The sequence below is a fragment of the Erpetoichthys calabaricus genome, chromosome 4 (assembly GCF_900747795.2).
Source record: "Erpetoichthys calabaricus chromosome 4, fErpCal1.3, whole genome shotgun sequence".
NCBI classification, from domain to species: Eukaryota; Metazoa; Chordata; class Cladistia; order Polypteriformes; family Polypteridae; genus Erpetoichthys; species Erpetoichthys calabaricus.
The window spans coordinates 142637850-142658158 of record NC_041397.2 but is presented as its reverse complement, the minus strand read 5'-3'; the positions used below and the strand labels follow the sequence as shown (position 1 = coordinate 142658158).

Genomic DNA, 20309 nt, shown 5'->3' with positions numbered 1-20309 from the left:
AAGGAGTGGTCAATAATTACCATATATAATTTATGAACTTATTTGCTCAACTTGATTTGACTATTAAAACACCCATTGTGGAAAAACTTCAACATGCATCTCCACATTTATCAAGCTGACTAACTTAAATCTTCAGCTTTGTATGTTGCTAGTATTGATTATTTTGTAACTAACTTGAACATCATTATTATCTGGTTGTTACAGTGCTTATACGGTTTGCACATATTTTATTTTCAGAATCTTCTATTTATTGTAATTGTTATGTTTATTGGTCTGTCTGCTGCAACATGTTTTTGTGTTATGTACTGTTTCTGCACCGGCAGGACTGACAACAAAAACATTTCAGGAAATCTATAGTCACCTGTCTTAGAAAGGTAAACATTCCTGTGTAGTCATTATCTTCCTGCCTCTGTTCTGGCAAACAGTACAAGAGTATTGACACTGGTACTACAAGAAGTTAGGAGCAATATTTGTGCTGGGGTCATAAGGCTAATTAACAACCACTCAAATTGAATGACAATACATAATTTCTTATTTTATTGTGTATATAATGTATATATTACCTAGTGTTGTATTCATTGTGTGTTGTTAACATTACAATACTGCCACTAGTCAAACAAGAATACTAAGAAACACATTTATGTTTCGTATTAATTAGGCTAAGGCATGGAATAGAGAAATAATAACACAAGGCAATATGCACACCTATACACGTGACAATAATGACCCTAGAAATCTACTGTTTGTACATTTTCAGTAGAGATCCATACAGTGGTACCTGTTGATGAACAATGGAACTGTAAATTGTACTTTAGCATGTTATTTTTTTAAGATAGGAAACCTGTCACTGTTAAAAGTGAACAAGAAGTTAAAAACAAGATTTTAAGAATTTAAGTATTTTACCAGTGTTTTTATTTTATTGGTAAGTTTGAAGGTAATACCTTGAAATGCTGTTATTGGTTCAGTGCAAATATGAAAAGAAATTTATAAGAAACATACAAAAGGTTCTTGTACAGTATGTACTGCCCCTTACAGCTAGGATATCATTATCCTCATATATTGTAATCATATATAAAATATAAATTGCAACCAGGAGAAAGCAGTTCTTACAATTTATTAAAATGAGAAAGACTTTTGGTTAGGGATATAGTGAATGTAAACAATACAGTATTCTCAGAAGCTTTTTTGAAATTAACTTGTGTGAAAGGTGCACACAGCTCTAATTAGTCAGTTCTTACTGTTTTGCTAGCTCAGAGTGATTTTTCTAGTAATTCCATGAAGATACATAACTATACAATATAATACAATGAAAAAATATTGTTATTAGTAAGAGATTCAATCTTTTATAATAAAATATCATTTGAAATATGTATTGAAGTAATTAATGTTGCTCATAGCTCTAGGAGCCTGGGTTCAAATCATAGCTTGCTCAATATGTCTGTGGAGTTAATAAATTCTCTTCATGTTCATTAGGACTTTATCTTTTGTTTTGCTTTTCTTCCAGATGTCAAACATAAAGAGATCCAGCCATCCATCCATTATCCAACCCGCTATATCCTAACTACAGGGTCACAGGAGTCTGCTGGAGCCAATCCCAGTCAACACAGGGCTCAAGGCAGGAAACAAACCCCAGGCAAGGTGCCAGCCCACCACAGGGCACGCACACACACACACCAAACACACACTATGGCCAATTTAGAATCGCCAATGCACCTAACCTGCATGTCTTTAGACTGTGGGAGAAAACCCACGCAGACACGGGGAGAACATGCAAACTCCACACAGGGAGAACCCGGGTCTCCTAACTGCAAGGCAGCAGCGCTATCCACTGCGCCACCTTACCGCCACATAAAGAAATGACAAACACTTTTCAGACATTTAAGAGATGATAAACATTTAACAAACAATGACCAAAACTGATAACGCAAATTAGATTTTTATATGCCACTAGATTGACTTATTTGGCATAGTTACACTAATTACAATAAATGGTATTTTCACAATGTTTTTGATCTTTCATGAAAATCAGGTGTTTAGAACCAATAAAACACATGAGATACAATTTATGTTAATCCTCTGTGGTTGACTTTTAAAAACCTATCTAATTGTGAAAGCAGTGTAAAGTTATATTTAATATAAACTGTGTACTGTAGATGCTGCTGAAGTAAAAGTAAAGTAATAACAAAAAAAAAAAAGATTGATTTTTAATTCAGGCTGTAATCCTTGTCAAAGAGCTGATCAGAATTCCTCTCTTACAAGCAGGAATTATAAGGAAATGATATTTTGCAGGTCTTGATCTTGCCCTCTTTTGGATTCTTCTACCAAGGGCACCCATTAGCTACCATCTGACAAGTGTTAGGCAGTATGAACAAGTGTAAGTTTACTGCAAGTTATATAGGGCCGATAAGCTACAACAGCGATATACTTTATTTAAAGGAGTGGATCCATTTGTTAGAGACATGGATGGAGAAAACTGCCAATTAATTTTAGTTGAGTGTACTGTTGGTTTGATAAGAAATAAAGTTCACTGATGGTTATGTGAACAGATGCAAAGCTTAACAATGGACACCAGAGGTAGTGCAGACTGAAAATGAAGAATCAAATTGTCCTTCCATCTAAATACCAAGGCTATTTTCCCCATATTAAAGGCTACACTGATTAATTTTCACAATAAACTTATTTTTCACAATTATGGTATACTGTACATTAATTTGCTACAGGAAATTGTGTTCATAAGTAAAGGATTTTTTTATAAATACAAAAAATAGTGTAGCTGTTCCTGCAGTTTAAAATAAAGTAGGATGTACAGGATGCTCTTCCAACTATGAAAATAAGATTCTTAAAATTTACCAAAAATCCACATTTTTAAGGTAAGAATGTTTTGGAACACATATATCGTAAAACAATGTATTGATGTTGTTTACAGGGAAAAAATTTGGAAATACTGCCACTTAAGTCTAGCTGTGCTCTTTACCTCATTGCTTTCTCTGCAGCAACCTCTTACCTCCACTGGCTTGGTTTCCTATAGCTTGTTTTGTGAATGCTGCAAATGTAATCGTTGTTTTGAATGCTCCAAATGCTTAGAGTAAGCTTTTTCTCAGGATTTAAACAAACAATTGTCATTTTATACCAGCAATATGTCTGATTATGAAGAAGAAGATAAATTTAGCACATAAATGTACGCTATAATTTAGTTAAGAGAAAAAAATATATAGATAGCATAAGAACCCCTCTGCTGCTTTGTTTTAACTTTTCATTTCAGTGTATTGGGTTTTTGATGATTGATACTTTTGACTTTTCTCTCTGGTAGTCTGAACCTTTTACCTGTACTTAACCTTGTCTCTGCTGTGATCAATCTTTTAAGCATTTCTATTAGCGCTGAAGAAAGATAAAAGTTGCTTTTATGCAGAATTCAGTGCTAGAACAGTAGAACCCTTACCTGTTTCATTCATTATGACTTTGGTAAGTGTTTCTGGTTAATCAGTTCATGTTCTCCTGCCTCATGGTTAGGGATGGGCTGATGTCAAAATTTCATATCACCATTATACTGACCACAATTAGTATAGCTTTTGGTATTATTTTTATGGTATTGTTAAAATGTGATAATTAGAAATAAAAAGGTAATACACATTGAAATCTTCTCACCACATTTTATATTGACATGGACCATATATTGTTGTCATTAAAAAAAATTTTTAAGCCATTAATGTAATGCTATAAACAGGCATAAATGAACCACAAGTAACTTACATGAATATCATTTATGTCCAGTTTGTGATAACCACAAGCAAATATTCAAAATACAGATTTTTTAACAATATAAAAACACTTATATAAACCACAAATAAGCAACTGCTAACACTAGAAGATCACAAATGTAAACAAACCAAATGAGCAGCAGTAATTTCTTCATAACAAATATGTCTTAATCTCCTATATGTATTCAATTACCTTTTATTGTAAACTGAAATGTAAAAATGTTAGCATATCTACTTTGTCTGGTTTAATCCATGACCTGTAAGGGGAGATAAAGTGCCCACTGGCACTGAACAGTCTCTCAGGTGGTATACTGGTTGCAGGAATGCATAAAAAATTTCTGTCAAGGGTGAGGTAACTCTGATGCATGGCCCTTCCACAACATCAGTGGATCCTCTTCTGATTGAATGGGCAATGAAAAACAGATCTTAATCTATTGCTCTCAACTTTTCTTCAGGGCTGCAGGGATACATACAGTATATGTAAATAAATTAAGCACAATATATTGGATTTCAATGGCAGTGATCAGTCAGATGGTTATTTCAATGCTATTGTCTACCAAAAGGCCCCTTTCACACAGAGTTTATCTGTGAATCTACAGTGATTAATTCATGCAATTGATGAGCCTTGAATGTATGAATACAGCCACTTTGCCGAACTATTAATCATATGGGTTTACATCTAATAGACCCGCTACACTTTGTGGGTTTATCTTCATCTCTTCAGCATTTTTCTTTTTTTTTAAGTCATTCAGTGTCTTGCATACAGCAAACAAACAGACACAAGTTTTAACCAGGCCAAAACTATGGCTATAAGTGCTTATTATTTAACTCTGTAATGTGTTTGAAATGTACACCAACCTTGTTCAGCTGGGATCACTCTGTTCCAATGTATGTGTTTATATAAATACTCTGAACTGAAGTTTAATTGTGGCCAGTTCATAAGGCTGGAAGTAAATGTAGCCTGTTTCAAGGCTTGTACTAGCAATTTGAATTAACACAATATACTGAATAAAGAACCTTGTGCAATAAATAGTGCAGACACTGGTAACACATCAAGACAATACATATAAGGACTTGAAATTCATTTTTGAAACTAGGGGGGGAATTCCCTGAAATTTCAACACCAGAGGGGATTTCAGACTCTGCATGGGTAATGAAAGTGTGCTGGGGAGAGGCGGTGTCAAAAACCCATGGTTTAAAAAAGCACTTTGATATGAATATTTCAGACATATTTTAATGTCACAGCTTATTCTTTCTGATGTATACAGTACTTTGTAAAATTTTTAGTAGCTAAAGTTATCAGCCATTATTTCAAATAATTTATTTCTGCTTTTTAACTTTAAATAAATAATTCTTTAATTTTGTATGTTGAGTTTTCCAGTCATATTTAGTCCAAAAGACATACTCAACAAAAAAAAATAGTGTCTGCTAAGTAACACAAAAAATCTAGCAAATGTAAAATAAAACATGCTAACTTTTTTTTCTATTGTCCATACTATATCAGTGTATAATTTTCTGCAGCTTTACTACAGTGGAGCAGTTAATATACAGTAAGACTATAAGTGTGAATGTTGTTAATTTATGAAATCTGACATATGAACCGTTGCTAGCATATTCTTAGCATAGGGTCACATTAGCTCACAATAACTTTCACTGCTAATGTACACATACAGTATACTAGATTAAAATCTAGTACCTGATTGTCTGTGAGACATTTCCATGTTTTCTCTGTGTCTCTCTGCTTTTTTTCTGGGTAGTACAGTTTTTCTCCCACTGTCTTAAAGCCTTGCAGGTGTGCTTAAATGATCTCCTTGCCCTTTTCCTGCATTGTGCCCGGTACAACCAATATATGCTCTTGCTTTCTGAGTTGGAGTAAGTGGGGTTAAGAAATAATTGGGGTTATTTTTAATTTGCCAGTGAACATAACACATTTTCTATGAGATTACCATGAACTGCTGCCAGGACCAAAGCACATTGTAAAAGACAAAATTCCAAAAACTTTTCTGCTATAATGTCCTTTTTAGAGTTATGTGGTGACCTTAGTCATTGGGTACAGACAGGTCCATAAGAACAGTATTTGGATAGTGACACAATTTTCATAATTTTGACTCTGCACACCACCACAATGGATTTGATATAAAGCAATCATTATGTGACTGAAGTATAGACTTACAGCTTTAACTTAAAGGGTTTGCCAAAAATATCATTTGAGTTGTTTAGGAATGACAGACATTTTTCTGCATAGCCCCCCACATTTATAAGGGCTTAAAAGTATTTGGTCAATTGACTGATACAATGTTCCATAGCCAGGTGTGTGGAGGTTCTCCATTATTTCATTAACTATTAAGCAGGTAAATGGTCTGGAATTGATTCCAAGTGTGGAATTTGCCTTTGGAAGCTGTCTCTGTGAACTCTCAATATTAGCTCCAAAGAGCTGTCCATCCATGCAAAAACATTCCATCATAAGGCTGAGAAAACGAAACAAACGCTTTAGAGAAATAGGAGAAACATAAGGAGTGGTCAAATCAACTATATGGTGCATTCTTAAAAAGAAAGAACACATTGTTGAACTCAGTGACACCAGAAGGTCTGGAAAACCACAAAAGACAACTGTGCTGGATGATGGCAGAAATCTGTCCTTGGTGAAGTAGAACTCCTTCTCAACATTTAGACAAACCAAGAACACTCTCTGGGAGGTAGACCTATCATTGCCGAAGTCTACAATCAAGAAAAGACTTCATGAATGTAAAGACAGAGGGTAAACCTCAAGTATAGGAATGACTTATTAAACTTTGCTAGAAAAAAACTTTTTTTAAACGTCTGTCCAGTTCTGGAACAATTTTCTTTAGACAAGGGAAACTAAGATCAATATATACCAGAATGTTGGAAAGAGAAGAGAAGAAACGATTCATGATCCAATGCATACCATATCATCTGTGAAACACGATAGAGGCAGTTTTATGGCATAATCATGCATGGCTGCAAGTGAAAGTCAATCATTAGTGTTTATAGATGATATGACTGTTGGCAGAAGTAGAAGGATGAATTCTGAAGGGTATAGGGCTATGCTATCTGCTCATATTGAGCAAATTGCTGCAACACTGATAGGACGACAATGAGCCAAAACATACTGCGAAAGCAAACCAAGTGCTTATCAAGGCAAAGAAGTGGAATATTCTTCAATGACCAAGTCAATAAACTGACCTCAACCCAACTGGACATGCATTTCAGTTTTTGAAGACAAAACTGATGGCAGAAAGTTCAACAAACAAGCAGCAACTAAAGACAGCTGCAGTAAAGGGCTAGCAAAGAATCACTAGGGTGGAAACACAGCATTTGGAGAAGGCTATGGGTTCCAGACTTCAAGCAGTCATTGACCATAAAGTATTTTCAGCCAATAATTGAAAAAGATCATTATATTTATGATTATGTTAGTTTGTCCAAATACTTTGGAGCCCTCTGAAAATAGGGGAGCCATGTATAAAAATATCTGTCTTTTCTAAACAGCAGATACAATATTTTTGTAAAACCCCTTGATGCTTTGTTTCAAATCTACTGTGGTGGTGTACAGAGGCACAATTATGAAAATTGTGTCACTTATCCAAATAGTTACAGATCTGACTGTATATCAGCCATCAATTTTTTAAAGGATATCCTTGAGCATTACTTCTTATTTGTTTGTGCCAATGAATTCAGGTTTACAGGCAGTCGGCTCACCATAAACATTTTAAAGAAATGACGATTACACATCTCAGTGCAGTTACAAATTAGCAGTTGTTGGTTCATCAAACAAATAGGAATGAATCTGAATACAGCTTCACTAAAGTTAATTTCTGGAATGTTTGTATTTATTTTAGCATAAGAATATATTTCAGCCTGTTTTTAGCCTTCACTTTAACAATGTCTAACTGAGTTTCAACCATAGCTCGGTTTAACCAAAGGGCACCTCATGCCAACCATCAAAAGCTCCTGCTGCTCCGTTCTGCAGCTCTATGTTCTGGTCAAGACAAACTGTATCAAAGAGGTGATATTCTATGCATTTGAGCTTAACAAACCATAGACAATGAAAAAGATAAATTAATTAATACGTAACAAATTCAGCGCTAATATATAATGGACTTTTTAAAAATATGTTGACTAGTCTTGCAACAATCAAGAAAGACTATTTACCAAAAAAATAAATGTGAGAGATTCTTGAATTAGAAATGATAACTTCTGGGCATTATTTAATTTGTGTGGGATACCCGCAATCCTATGGCGGATTTCAAGCCCTGCATATATAGTCAAATGTTTACTACAGTGTGTAACCCTAAAGCTTCATACTGATAAACGATTAACAAGTTAAACAGCAATGAACTAAAGGTTACCTTACCTTGAATTTGCTGTATAGCAGTGGGTACTTGTAATGTCAAATTTATAATTGGTGAAACTCAAAGGTATATACTGTAAAGCTTGGAGGCCCCTTTAAAAAGTTACTCCAGAAGGTCACACAAAGGTGTATACCTTAAAAGGAGTGACAAGCTTCTCAGTTGTTCTTACCTTTTCAGTTACTGTGTTCAAGTCATCCACAAAACATTCTGAACCTAACTTTGGACGAGCAACACACAATTAAAAATACCCTGCAGTCCAGACTCATATACAGTATATGCTGTAACAGATAGGGGGCGCTATCGCTCCCTTGAACCCTCGGACACCACGCCAGACACCAGATAAAAATCCAAATATAATTTTTATTCAGACAATAACGTGCACAAAGCACCCTCCTCTCCACAATACTCATTTAAATCAATAATACTACTAACAATACTCAATAAACAATCCTCCATTCTCCCAGACGCGTTGCCACCCTTCCACCCAGCTCAGCTCAAGTCTGGGATCTCCCACAGTCCTTTATATAGTCCGTGACCCGGAAGTGTTTCGCTCTCTCTGTCCATGTGACTAGGAACACTTCTGGGTCAGATAAAAACTCCTTCACTTCAACCCGGAAGCACATCATTTCCTCTGTCCACATGCTTAGGACGCACTTCCGGGTTGTAGGGAAAATTCTCCTTATTCCTCCCTGCAGCGTCCTCTTGCGGTCCCCATGGTATCCAGCAGGGCTGTGGATAAAAACTCCATTGTCCAGGATTCCCTGCTGGTCTTTGGGGCACCTCCATGCTGCAGGGAGGGCTCCATCTGGCGGCCTGGGGGTATTGGCTGGGATGAAAGGCTGGCCATATCCCACAATGTTTATGGTGTAATTTAAAGAATGTACATGAATTCTAGCTCGTAGACCACAGACAATGTTATGTTACATGTCCCTTCCTCATAATCAAAACTGTTGACTAACTGGCAATGGCACTATTCTTTGGTTTACTTTGCAAAATTGTTTTAAAATGTGCAATTAAAACCAATGAAAATACTTTCTCGCTGCTTTCTGTTGTTAGATATTCAGATCTAGAAGAAGTCAGTGATGGTTTATGGATACCATCTTTATTCATAAAGTTAATTTCCAATCATATACAGTGGAACCTCGGTTCACGAATGCCTCGGTACACGTACAACTCGGTTTACGACCAAAAACTTCGCCAAACTTTTGCCTCGGTTCACGACCACACACTCGGTATACGAACAAGCCAGTTTCCCTTTCGGTTTTTGCGCGCTGATGATTTCCGCACGTGTTGCATTGTTCTCGGTCAGACGTGAACTGCTGAACTGCTGCAATGTAAGAGAGAGAGAGAGCAGGCAGGCTCTTGTGCTGATGAGAGAGAGAGAGAAAGCAGGCAGGCTCGCGTGCTAGAGAGAGAGAAAAGAGCGCGTGCAGCTGAGAGCGAGCCTGTATGTGCAGCTGAGCAGGGAGCCTGGGTGTTTGTCAGTGTTATTCAATGTTTTTACATTAGTTTACTATTACACTGTGCATTCTATGGTGTAATTAACTATATTTGTGCTTAAAAATATTTTAAAAAATATATTTACTTACAGTCCTATGGGGGAAATTGCTTCGGTTCACGACCAATTCGTTTTACGACCAGAGGTTTGGAACAAATTATGGTCGTGAACCGAGGTTCCACTGTACTGTTGTCATCCTGCTGTATTTGTCAATAAAAGACATGTCCAGCAGATTTGGAAACATATAGCTCATATCTTCTATATATGCTTAACTTTAATTACAAATGCTTTAAATTCAGTTGGGCTGGGGACTGTAAGAAAATATCAGAACCATTCATTACCCAGTTCATAAACGTGTTATTTTAAGCAGGAATTAACAGTGTAAATAAACTTAAATGTAAATGTGAAGTGATGCTGCATGAGAATGTAAATTGGTCATCAGTTTAGGAAATCAAAGTTTACTGAGTATAAATAAGTGTAATAAACAAAAAAAATGATCCATTGTATTTATCAGACACTGTGTAGAGATGGACTGACTGCTAGATTTAAGAATTGCATATTTATTTTCTTTGCTGCTAGTTTGAATGGCAACTCATAACCATTAAGTACACTGCAAAACTCAAGCTCACCTGTTCAAAAATTGCTACCATTTGCAAAACAACTATTATCCCACAAAAATCTATATTAAAGTATTACTTTCCAATGAGGTATTAAGTATTTACTTTGCCATACAAACATCAGAATCAATGGAACAACCCTCTGGTAAATTAGTATAGTAGAATATTAAAATGCAGCTTGAGGAATGGTACTTACTATACAGTAATTGTTTTCACAAATAATAAAATAGCAAGTGCTAATTGCCTTCTTTACACATTGTTAACTATTATTCATCAAGCCTTAAGTATTCTGCTTAGAATGCACATAGCCTCATTGCCTGCTGTTCTCCTGTTCAACTCACAGTCCACTTCTCTTGTGCTTACATTGAATTTTAGCAAGCTAGCAACTTTATTAACCTTTGATAAAAATGAAACTCTCTGTGGTTAAATAACGTCTGAGCTATACATTTCTAAATATAACGATAATGTAACTAGATCAGACAGGTACAAATTAGTAATTCATCAAATTAAAAATGCAAAATCTAAAAATGGGATTCACATTGTGTCCTTTGAATTTGTCACCAGGCTGTGAAGTTCATTTTGAAAGACATTTGCACCTTGCTACAGTGTGTGCCTTTTTGCTCAAAAATACTGAAGAAATAATACCAGTTCCTTTAAACAATTGTCACCTGCATATCATACTGTATATTCTTCCATTTACATTTTCAGATGTAAAAAGTAAAGTTGCAGGTGTGTTATGTAGAGAAGACCAATGTGCCTGACTGTACTCTAGAGATTTTCTTTTTATTTCTTTTTGTGAAGGCAATACTTCATCCTGCCTTCTGTTTTTATGAAAAAATAGCTAACACAGGTAGGAAATGCTTACATTGGCAAAAGATATTTATTTAATATTTTAAAAATGTTAGAAAATATACTTTTAAAAGATAATGGTGACATTCAATACACTGTTAATGACATGGTAAATTAATGAGATGTGTAGTGAATGTCAGAATACTGTACTGCATAAATTACCATTTTTAAATAAAAATGGAAAAAAATCAAAGCAAGATATGTTAACTTCCAATTTTAGGTATTGTTATGGCCTGGGATGCAAATATCCAGAGGAAGAAAATATTGACAAAGTGGATAGAGTTGTTGACTTTTTATTAACACAAAAGAAACACAAAGGAAGAAACTAACTATTTTTACATACACCCAGTGTTGCAGCCTTAGAGGGACATCAGCCTCACTGCTCTCGCCTTCTGGCCCAATGCTCTAGCCTGCTCTTACTGCCATCTCCAGGATTACAATCTTTTACAAGATTGCACCTCTTCCCTTGGCTTTCTTATTAGCATCATACTGTATTATCATTAGTTGGCTTTTCCCTGCTCTTTTTCTCTCTACACTGTTTACAACAACTTCCACCTTTCAAAAAAAATCCCATATCCCCTGCTGCATCCCCTTTTTATTCAAAGGTTATTTGCATATCTACCCAAACTGGAAAACTGCTGATTCATCCTTTCATGTCCTCATAATCACTAGCTTCTCTTAGCCTAAAGAGACCCTGATTTGCATGGAACGTCAGTCAGTTTCTTCATTAATTATTCCACACTACAATATTTTAGGAAAAAATATACAAATCATAGGATCCCAGTGGAAATGGTGGGGAAGTGTACTTAACAGATACTCTTTACTCAGAAATATGTAGAAATTTAGGAATAGACACCTGGCCACCATTTTCACTTTCGAGAAAAAAATAATTTGATCAAAGTTCTATTAGCATACAATATTATTTTTCTTTGTATGTCACAGAGGAAACACCTTAGTTTTAACCTGCATTGTGAACTGACTGTCTCACTATTTGAAACTAGATTAATTTCACTATCCATACTCCCATTCAGGTTTTGATTGTCACTCACTTCTGGATAAATGTGTGACAATCTCATATACCTTCTGGTAATCACAAAAGAGGCATGACAGCCACAAAGTGCATATTCAAGGAAAATGTTTCTGCATAATTAAATAGACAAGGTACCCTAGAGTAGAAAAATAATATTAAAAAACAATAAATAAAGAAGGTAGTCAGTTGGTAAGAATATATTATGTAGTTAGTGCTAGGAGTTTCTGTTTGATTTAAAAATCCACCAACAATTGCCTTGCAATTAAAGCATGAACTTGTCTATTATCTTGCATGCCAGCCCCTGTCAAATTAGTACTTAACCTAGTCCAGCCTTGATTTCTACTGCACAGTATCCAAAATCAAAATAAATAAGTAAAAAGATAAAATAATTATTTCCTTTTGAGACCTGCAGAGTAACAACAGGTTGTGGACAGTTTATCTGGTTGGACATTGGTTATCAAAAATATTCTAAACTTTCCATAGACCCAGTCATCCCAAAACAAAATGTTAACAGGAAAGGACAATCTCATAATAAAAAAACAGACAACTTACATAGGTAGTTATTCGATAGCTTGCATAAGAAGTTGGACTAGCACCACATTTCATCACCACAAGACTCTGAATAAGGGAATGACTGTAGTGAATTATATTTTTGAGGAATTTCTGCCTTGTTCCGAATGAAAATCAACCTGCACTATGAAACAAAATGTTGAGGATGTGCTTACATCTTACATCTCATTGAATGTACACAAGAACATACATATGAAACCTGACAAATGAGAGGAGACCATTCAGTCCATCAAGCTCATTGGTTTAGCCAATAGCTAATCTCTCCCAACATCTCATCCAGGTACTTTTTAAAGGCTGTCAAGGTTTCTGCTTCAACTATATGACTTGGCAATTTACTTCAGATGCCCATAATTCTTTGCTGGATGAAGTGCTTTTTGGCTTCAGTCCTAAATGCACTTCCAATATCTCATCATGAAATATTTTAATCAATATTGTGGTAGCAAAATTAGTTGTACATCTCAGTAAATGTTAATTGAATTCCACCAAAATTTAGTGAGACAAGAAAAAGCAGTTGATGCATTATTGTGGTTAAGAAGTACATCACAGCGATAAAAGTCAGTTTTATTATTATTTTGTGACAAAAGCTACCACAGAAGATTCAAATGGAATCAGAACTAACAATGTGAAAGGATATCATTCATGTAAATTTATTAAAAGATAAAAAAAAATAATGATAGCATCATAAAGACAGACAGTGCTGTTAAAATTGACAGCATCCTCTGAAATGAAAGACAGTTGAATAAAGTTTGAAAATGTATTAATATAACCAAAAACATAGTTATTTTAAAATGAAAAAGTCCAGATTACAGAAGCAAAAATTCCACACTACATGCAAGTAGAAGTGCAGCAATGTCATCTAGACAGCTGGAAAAGAAACATAATTACATAAAAATCTTTTTAATATATGTTATTGAATTAAATTTTGTCAGTCACAACCAGGGTCCCCCAATATTATCTTACACACCCGTGATAGCCAAGAAGCAATATTCAGAACAAAGCACATGTAAACAGCTGATATGAATATCAGGTAAAATGCCCTGTTTCCTGTATTCCCTTTGCTTTTAGGATTGTCTGGCGCACATATCCCAACAACATAAAAACTTTTGACAAGAAGCATTCAGCTAAATATCACTCATCAAACTGAGTTTTAACGGCTTTCAATTAAACAATTTTTATGAGAGGCTAAATTGAAAACCAAGAAGCCAGATTAAAATGTGATGGAAGACGCGACAATAATCTTAGATATTATAATGTTACCACTCTAATAAATGAAATTGAGGACAAATGTAAATAAATATGAAAGGCGAGGATGCAATGTTATATACCATGCCAATAAATACACTTGTATATCAATTAGAAATGAGTGGTGTCATAGTGCATTGGTGATCAGTGCTGCTTCATGGCTTCAGGATTCTGAGTTCAAATTACTGCCAGTGTGGAGATTACACATTCTTCCAGTGCAAGCATGAGTTTTCTCTTAGTTCTCCACCTTTTTCTTTCACATCTCCAAGACATATACGCCATGTAAATTGAACACTGGCATTCTGTCCAGGGCTTTCTTTTGTATTGTGCTCAAAACTGAGAGGCTTAGTTCTACAATTTAAGTCTGAAAATGGATGAACATGGACACAGAATCTTATCAGAAACTGAAATCTATGTAGCAGTCAATTTTCATTTTTCCTCAACAACATTCAACAGGCACATATATAATATAGTGAATCTGTATATCCCTCCAGGCACAGGTTCAAGCCAAAAAACTGCAAGGAATTTTAAACCTAAATATTATTTGAGTGATAGAAAATGACCACTTATTAATTTTTAGAATTAAAAAATGGAAACATGTGCAAGGACAATCCTATTAGATACTATGACCATAAAATATCCAAATCCCCCACTTACTGCAAGGAATGCAAAATACCATAAAGGATAGTCAGGGATAAAGAATTACATTTAACTAACTTCCACCTCCAGTCTGTAGTTAGGAGTGTAATATTCATCTGTAACACAGCTCCATCTGGTGGTGACTTTTGCAAACTACCATACTATTGTTTGATATGTTTCTGTGTTATGTAGTTTATCTTTGCAGTAAAATAAAGAAAATGGCAACAGAGTTAAAAGATTATAAAAATTTGATAAATAAAATCATCATAAAATCATAAAAATAAAATCATCATAAAACTATTTAGAACATCTGGAATCTAATCCTGGATGGAGAGTAAGTGATGAATGAACTAACCTACAATTCTTGTTACTCTTATTTCAAGACATCTGTTTTATTGAGAGTAAACAGCTTATTAAATACCTAACATACAGCAAAAACAATTATGAAGAGTTTGTTTACAGTAAGCTGGAAAGCACACATTCTTAAACACTGAGTGAGTAAGAAAGAGAAAAAGAGAACGTGTGAGAGAGAGAGAAGGAGAGAGAGAGAGAGAGAGAGAGAGAGAGAGAGAGAGAGAGAGAGAGAGAGAGAGAGAGAGAGAGAGAGAGAGAAAGTGAGGAGTAAATCTGAAATAGCAAAGTTATGTAACTCAATTCTGTGAGCTCACTGGGAGGACTGCATATAGATCTACTCACCTCATTATGAGTGAGGGTTTAGAAAATGTTCACAGAAAAGCAACAAAATGGACACAAGGCTAAAACAGACTCAATTACCACAGATGCTTTCAGAAAACACTACACCTCAGCAGGCATGTCAGAGGAATGCTAAAAGAGAATTTAATTGAAGTGCTTTAAAGTACAAGTGACAGGCCTACAAGTGCTGGAATGCCGATGGTGGGAAGGAGTCAGGTCAAATTGGTTACAGAGGTGATGCAATGGAGTATTATCTGCTGAAACAGACAGGGGAAGAGGGATGCAGAGGTACATTAAGTAATGTCATAGACATTTATGAGCATATTAACAAAAGAGATGTACAGGGGATACTACATTCTTAAACAAAGCAATAAAGTTAATATCACATAACAGGAGCTCAGAAGAGTATTACATGCTTAAGCAACGCTAAAGAAGTAGATTATGAAAGCAGTTGTAACAGAACAGCATTATACACTGGCAGAGAAGCAATCGGGCAAGAGTTGGAAAACAAAGTGCAGAATACAATAAGTGTCATATTCAAGAAAGATAGGGAGAATTTTTACCAGAATTAAACCATCTGGACAGATTCAAGAAGAAGGGATGAAGATTGGTGTTTAATACTCTCATAGAATGCTAAGGCTTGATTTACAAAAGAAGGCTACAGAGTTATGTTATTATCAACAAGGGCAAGCATGCTGACACACGGTTAGCACTTCTTCATAAATGAATCTGCGTTTGAATCCAATACTTAGATTCTCCAACATTTCCAATGTGCACATTAGGTTAACTTGGAACTCATCATGTGTATATGTGTTGGTGGTTGTGAGCATGATGAGCCCTGTGATAGACTGGTGCCAAGTCCAGAGCTGTTTCCTGCCTCACACCTGATACTTTTAGGATGGGCTCCAATCCATCAAGACTATGAGTTGCATTAATTGAGTTTGAGAATGCTATTTTATATGTTGTTATTAAGAGCCAACTCTGAATAACAAAAACGCAGAAACAATTCAAGACAGAATTTTTCTGAAGGCTATGATCGACTAGAACACAGCAGATACCAGAAGCAATGTGGTCAGTGGTATTTTTGAATGGACTGAAGACAAAGGAAAAGATTTAGGAAAGACATTGGACAAAAGGCTCTTACTTACAAAACAGATTAGAGGAAAGCAAACTGAGGCCAAGGGAGTGCAGTGGGGTATTAAAGTGTTATGAACAAAATGTGTAGAATACAGCTAAAGAGGTACATTCAAGAGAAGGACAGAAGAAACTTTTTATTAATTGACATAGAGACACATTTTTATATTCTTAACAGTGGGAGGTAGAGATCTGTCTAAGGGCAGATTCATCTAATACGGAGTACAAAAAATTTGGGACACAGAGTGGATTCTGAGATACCATTCAAAACACCTGGGTGCTAATGTTTATTGTTTACTGGAACAGGGTAAAAGTATTAGGTTCATGAATTACGTGGGAACATGGTAATGAAGCCACAGGAGCAGCATGTAGGGTATAATATTTCTTATACAAGAACCAGTGCTGGAGGGAAAAGGGCAGGATAATTCAATATGTAAAAAGAAAGTTGGGGCACATTCTAGAAATGTGGAGCAGAGAAGCATTATGTTCCAGCATGGAGTCTAAGCAATTTATTCATGACCAGAGAAATGTATCCGGTACATGTGACAGAGACAGAAAAGGGACAAAAGGAATACTGTACTTAGCTGGCCAACCTGTTCATTCATCTTCCTGCTTTTACATATCATCAAAGGAATAAGGCCATGAATTAAGGAGAGAACAAATTGAGCCTGAGTGATGGATAGTAATTTGCCAATTAAATTATAAATTATGTAATAATTCACCCTTGTGCAAGATTTTTTCCCTCATATTATGTAGCCCCTCTGAAAATATTTTCACCTTTAACCAGGGCCAGACACTTGGACATAAAGACACATTCACCACTGTCTGCAATTTCTAATCAGCTGCACATTAACAATCATGAAGTATCCTTTTAAAAGCTAACTTTTTCTGAGCTGCATCCATTATTTCACTTCATCCAATTGGTAGCCAAAAAAATGCCCAGGTCTATCCAGACAGAGGTGGTTGTAGTATAGGATTTCACTTAAGACAAGATACTGGTACTGTATGAAATACATTAGATTTCTGTTTATCTTTCTAAATATCAAATTTTGTTCATAATAAAATGCTTGGTCCGCAATTTGCTAAGATGGATATGTACAGAAGAATTACAGATACATCAGGAAAAAATACTTCTCTCCAACATCAGCTGTCTGATGATTGCTGTTCATTTGGCCTTTCCCCCAATGCACCCTACACAGGCACTATTCGTTAGTGCAAGGTCAGTTTGGGACCCCCATCATCACACACACCTCAGTTAATTTAGAAAAGAGGATAAGAACATAGTGAAAAGAACACTTCACTCGGGCCATGACATCCAGTGATGCCACCAACAATCTGCCCACAGTGCAGGATCATTTGCTCATGTCCACCTCCTACTATGGCAAATCATACGCACCAAAGATTGGCCAAGAGCAGAAACTGAAATGGCCTGACTGTGAAAATAAGGCACAGCACCTTCAGCCCTTTACATACTCTTATTTACAGTAATGTATTTACTGGAAATGTATTTGTCAGAGTAAAAAGGAGAATATGTAACAATTTTCTCTTTTCTTATCACTTTAAAATAGCACAAACATATACATTTCTGAAAGAGTAACTAAAAAGTAGCCCACCTTTTCTAAACCTTTTCTCTGCAGTTGATAAAGCAAAACATAGTAGTGAGGCACAAGAGTTAACATTCATATCAAAAATATGAATAATAACAAGGGAAACTCCAAAGAATATAATGAAATAAATAATCATTATGAGTTAAATAACATTGTTTTCTAACCATTCATCAATTCATTAAAATGTTTTGTTGATGTATATAAAATTAACTTTAAGCACTGGCATTATCCATCCCTTTGGTAAATTACAACAAGCAAGCAAGTAAGCAGGCAGGCAGATGCAGTGTATCTATTGACAGATATCACCTACAATATAAAAAATTATATCAGAGACTGGTATAACACTATTTGTTTGTCTTGCCTTATCTGGTTCTTTTTCCTTCTCAGACTTAATATTTATTTCTGTTTTAATTCACACTCGCTATTTCTTCCTTAGCCCCTTCACCCATTTTTATTCTTCTTTCATCTTCCTTCTCATGCCCTTACCTTATAATAATTTTTTTCAAACCCAGTCCTGCATTTTCTTTCTTCCTCTGTCTTTCAGTTTCACTTATTTTTATGTACTTCTGGTCTGCCTTTTCCTTACACTGTTACATTATTCAATCACTTTTACACTAGTACTCAGTCTCAGATACCCTTACAGTGTATTTTCTCGGTAAGAGTGAATGTGGGTGTGGGTGTGTGAATGAGTGTGTCTTGCGATTGACTGCTGCTGCATTTAGAACCAGCTTGTACTGGGATAGGCACTCCATGGGCATATTCTCCAAACATCTGTGTACTATATTCTTAAAGCTTAAATCTCAGTCTTTCTTTCTCCACCCCTTACCTATTCATTATCATGACAATATGTGCATGTCCCCATCCACAGTACATTCTTTCGCGTCCTCGTTCTCCGTCCATTATGCATTCACATAGCAAAATCTCTAGTGTTAAATTAACTCTTAAAGTGTTCAACTGTTTCCATATACTGTATATGCTTAGAAGAGTGACTTAGATTTGTAAAAGTTTATGATAACAACCTTTTGACTTTCTTGCTCCTTTCTCCACTCGACTTCTCAAGATATATATTATCTTCTCGTAATCCGCATCCTGTTTTAATGAAGGCGAGACAAATACTATTAGTAAGACAGACTTTCCCAGTAAAAAAAAACCCTCCGTAGACACTAAGGAAACCTGCCTGGTCATTCAAGGAATTGCACCGATGCTGCACTCCAACAGAATTTCATGGCTGAGTAATCGCGGCTTTATGGAGCTGTTCTACACTTCAAACGAGCGCCTCGTTTTCTTATTTGTCGTGTGCCCTGCGAATTTTAGCTTTCGTTCGCTCTTTAAGGTCTCTTTGGATATCCCTCAACAGGAAAGCTCCTACACATTTAGCGCCTCACAACAGTTACCAGGACTTCCCAAAAGTGTACGATTTTTTCTACAAGTTCGGTAAAGTTCCTAGAAGCTTGAAAACTTATCATGATAGGAGTATTAAGTACGCGACACAGGTCGACATCTTACCTGCCTCCTCAAAGACATGCAGCAGGTCAAATTTTTCTGAGCGGGACAGTTTCCCTTCGGCAGTTATATATTCTCGCTGTCTTCTCCTCTTGCTCCATTATCTGCAGCATATGTCCGAATGCAGTACATGCAATAAATTCCCCAACTCGGCACTGCATACTGAGCCTCCGCAACCTGGGATGCAGCGCCTCTCTGAGAGAGACAGTCCAAGCTCATTGCCGAGCCGACTTGCGACCCGCCCCTCCGCTTTGATTGACAGCAGCATCACTGACACAGCAACGGGCTCCATGGCAACATCGGCATCTTCAAACGTGCTTCTCGCTTGGCTTTTTAAGCTGTAGAAGACAGGACCTAGAAAGCAAAGCCGAAGGAAAAGATGGTGAGGTGAACCTAAGCCTTTTTTTTCTCACTAAACATATGGCTTTTACTGTCCTGACATAAATATATGATTCCTTACCTTAGATTTAACTCTTTATGTAAAGTGTTTTTTGATGGTTCTCAGTTAATAAAAGAATAATTCATTGAATATGCTACCTTTATTAACTTCTGTATTCATCTAAAACCACTTGTTGCCTGAATAGATGTTGGATGTAATATTTCCAGTCACTCAGAAAGCGGTCAGAACCAACTCCCTAGCAGGCCTGACTGTCCTGCTACCTCTGTATAAAGCGCAGTGTTACCACTTTTAAAAAGATTAGGTACTCAGCTTTTACTGACTATTCACTTTATGACTCCACCTCAATTTGTTAATTAATCCACCTTTTCTTTCTTTGAGCATTTATTATAGCATTTTCTT

General features: G+C 35.9%; 1 protein-coding gene across 1 annotated transcript in view; it reads right to left on the bottom strand.

Moving 5' to 3' along the window:
- Positions 1-19726, bottom strand: part of LOC114651384 (5-hydroxytryptamine receptor 1F-like) — a 179642-nt gene extending 159916 nt beyond the window's left edge. The window contains exon 1 of the mRNA XM_051926989.1: positions 19514-19726. The gene's annotated coding sequence lies outside the window, so the exon portion shown is untranslated. The remainder of the gene's footprint in view (positions 1-19513) is intronic.
- Positions 19727-20309: the final 583 nt, after the last annotated feature.